The sequence below is a fragment of the Nilaparvata lugens genome, chromosome 10 (assembly GCF_014356525.2).
Source record: "Nilaparvata lugens isolate BPH chromosome 10, ASM1435652v1, whole genome shotgun sequence".
NCBI classification, from domain to species: Eukaryota; Metazoa; Arthropoda; class Insecta; order Hemiptera; family Delphacidae; genus Nilaparvata; species Nilaparvata lugens.
This window is the reverse complement of record NC_052513.1, coordinates 37032677-37036286: the sequence shown is the minus strand read 5'-3', so window position 1 is coordinate 37036286 and position 3610 is coordinate 37032677. Positions and strand designations below refer to the sequence as shown.

The 3610-nt window shown below is 33.5% G+C and overlaps 1 long non-coding RNA gene across 1 annotated transcript; it reads left to right on the top strand.

Annotated features, from left to right (window-relative positions):
- The first annotated feature begins 1319 nt into the window (after nt 1-1319).
- LOC120353368 lies at nt 1320-2934 on the top strand. The gene is made up of 2 exons (XR_005572315.1): nt 1320-1625; nt 1770-2934. It is a non-coding gene; the product is annotated as an uncharacterized LOC120353368 (long non-coding RNA).
- The last annotated feature ends 676 nt before the right edge of the window (nt 2935-3610 follow it).

The following is a 3610-nucleotide window of genomic DNA, read 5'->3' as shown; positions in this document are numbered from 1 at the left end:
CTTTTTTCAGCCAGCCGCAGACTAATGATGGATGTTAGGGCGAATATATTATCAATGGTCGAGTACCCCTTACGAAAGCCAGCCTGAAACTGTTCAAGATTTCATCTTCCTCCACCAGCAGTTGAGTCTATTAAGAATTAACACTGCAAATATTTTGAAAAATGTTGATAAAAACTAATGCCTCTGAAATTAGCTACTACATCGCACTCACCCTTCTTGAAAAGGGGAAAAATATTGACGACTTAAAGCTATGTGGGACTCTACCTGATGTAAATATAGAATTGTAGACATTCAGCAATTTGCGTAGAAAGTTATCAGGTGCATTTTTATAATACTCGAATGGGATCTGATCTTCACCAGGCGCTTTATTATTTTTTACTAATTTTAAAACTCTACTCAGCTCTTCCCTACTAAAATCTCTATCTAATCTGTTGTCAACTATGTAAGGTTCAGCATAGAAATGAGGTAAAGCTAACATTTCGGGATTCAAGAGGTGTTGGAAATAGTTTACCCAGTCTTGAGGAGTTATGGCGTTATTTACAATATTATTCCTTAATTTAAATTTATTCAGTGCTTGCCAAAAGTCCCTAGAGTTTTGTGCGGCAGAAATTGAATTTATTAGAGTCTTCTCATAGCTTTTACGTTTCTCGTAACATATTTTTTTAATTTATTTCTCTCATATAAGTACAATTTTCTAGTGCAATCATTATTGATACGGTGATACAAATTTAAAAGAGATAAAACCTTGCTTCTGGCTTTCCAACACTCATTATCAAACCAAGCTTGCTTTCGTTCAAAACTAATTGAACTTTGACCGTTTCCTAGAGCAAGACCCACTTCTCGAATACATTCTGTGAGAGTTTGGCTTGCCTGATCGACATCATCACTTAATACTACATTATTAACTCTACTAGCTATCTTATCTTTATATTTTTCTCCGATAACTTTATTCCAAGCCAATTTCGGCAGTAACGGTAAACATTGATACTTATCAACTGTTTTCTTACCTACATTCAATACAACTTCGATAGGCAAATGGTCAGAAAAAGCCTGAGGAACTACTTTAAAATCAGCTACATAATTTAAATAATCTAAATTAATAGCTGCAATATCATTTACAGAATTGCCCATTGCTCCAACAAACGTCATTTCTCCTTCTAGATCGCCCTCCATTCTTCCATTTAATATAATAAATCCCAATTCTGTACACATATCTAAGTATCTACGCCCCCTACTGTTAACTATAGTATCTTTTGAATTCTTCCACTACTTAACCCACTATACACAGTCCGACCTACATAACTAGACTTTTCTGTTCTTTACCGATTCGAACGTTTTTATCTCCTATCACTAGAAATCCCTCATCTGAGTTTTGCAGCAATACATTGTTCATCTCTTGAAAATCTCTTTCCCAGTTATTACAGTTGATATACAGGCAATACATTTAGGAAAACAGAATTATCTAATTTTATAACAATCGCTTTCATATATTATCAATATTTTTAAAATTCAACTTATCTCTGAAATCTGAGGTTTTATTAATACCTAGTAACATACCCCCACTAGCACGACCAAACTGAGAGCTTTTTTGCGCATAACACCAGATCGGTGGGGAAGGGTTGTAGGTAACCAGGTCTGCCGCCCCCAGGGAAAGGGTATTCCAGAAAAATTTAATAGAAATCGATGGAACAAAACTTCAGCTATCATGTGATACCACTTTCAATTTTGGGCTCAATAATCACGCCGTCAGCGGGGTGGAAGGGTTGTAGGTAACCAGGTCACTTGCCGCCCCTTCAGGGAAGGTGTTTTTCAAAAAAATGTGAAACTAGGTATGAAGGTATGAAGAAACTCGTCAAAAATATGATACAGTACCAAGTTCTGAAAAGCTAAAATATCATTGAATAATCATTTTTTAAGAAAAATAAAATGAAAACTTGAAAATCAGTTTAATGTCCAGGTCAGAAGGTTGGATATTATTCAATTCTGATTATGATCTAACATAAAATTGGTGAAATTCTTATAACTATGTTAGTTTTGAATAGATTGATTTGAAACTCCATGGGTGTGTTAATTGTATGAAGGGAAACGTTCATGATTTTTTGTAGAATTTCCCTACGTTCCCTTCTCCGTCCCAAACCAAAAAAACATGGTAGTTCTGATGCTACATGCGAGAAAATTCAAAAGTCGCGCTATTCTGAGCTTCCTCTTTGCTTCGCGGCAAGGAACAGGATTGGATTAAATCGCCCGCGGAACAACACTATTGGTCTACTCAGAAGCGCGACTTTTGAATCCTCTCTCATATACCATCAGAACTACCATAATATGTTTTCGGTTTAGGAGTGAGGATGGGACGTAGGAAAATTCTACAAAAAATCATGAACGATTCCCTTCATACTATTAACACACCCATGAAGTTTCAAATCAATCTTTCAAAACTAACAAAGTCATAAGAACTTCTCCAATTTGTTGTTAGTTTATAATCAAAATTGAATAATAACCAACTTTCCGACCTGGACATTTAACTAATTTTTGAGTTCTCATTTCATTTATGTTAAAAAAAAGATTATTAAATTATATTTTAGCTTTTCTGAGCTTGTGATCATATTTCATATTTTTGACGAGTTTCTTCATACCTATTAACACAATCAGGTATCTGATATGATACATGAAAGATTATTATATCTTATATGATATAATCTTATATGATACAGTTCTTGAGTAATTATCATTCATTCTGTATACTCTTGTATATTTTTGTCATTGAGTATACACCTAACTGGATGAATACTTCTTGTACAAATCAATTCGTATTCCGTATAATTCAATAATATTCTAGTAATTTGAATTAGAATAAAATATTATATGAGGAACTGTCATAAGGCTGTTGGAGAATGTTTATTATAGAATGTAGTAACAGTTTGTAGTATTCAACGTTTTAATTCAAGTTCAGTATACTTTCTTGTGCATATCATTTATCATTGTCATATACTGTACGATAGGTATCGATTGAAACTTGGAATAAATTTGAATATTAGGCGGTGTATTTAAAAAAAATAATAGGCGATGTTTGGCAAAGATGAATTATTCCAAACAATATTGTGATTGTGTTGTCGAAATGCAATAAACCTTAGCTGCAATAAACTTGTAGATCTGGGAATTTTTTTATTCTCTAACTAGTCTATCAACCTCCTGCACACGTTATTCAGCTGTAGGTCGGTCAGAATAAATAAAATTTAAACGACCGCCATTGTGTTTTATGAATTCGAAAAATTGTCATAATTTATTCTTTTGTAGCTCTATCTAGTCACAAATCATTGTGCAAAGTTCCTATTCCTATTAGAAAACAAATTGTAAGTTAAAATAACAAAATGGCAGGTGTTAGAGTAACTGAGGAGTGATCAGAGAATCGACAGTCTTTAAAAAGTTGAATGAATATAAGTTTTGCGTAACTTATCCGAGATAATGAAAACCGAGTTGAAAGTAATCAATTTATTATAAATATCGTTAAAATAAAGATAGTCATTAAAATGTGATAAGCATCCTCAAATTCTTCTACAACTTTGTCACACTCCATTTCCCCCTTCGCAAGGACGTTGCAAGGGGGTCTTGG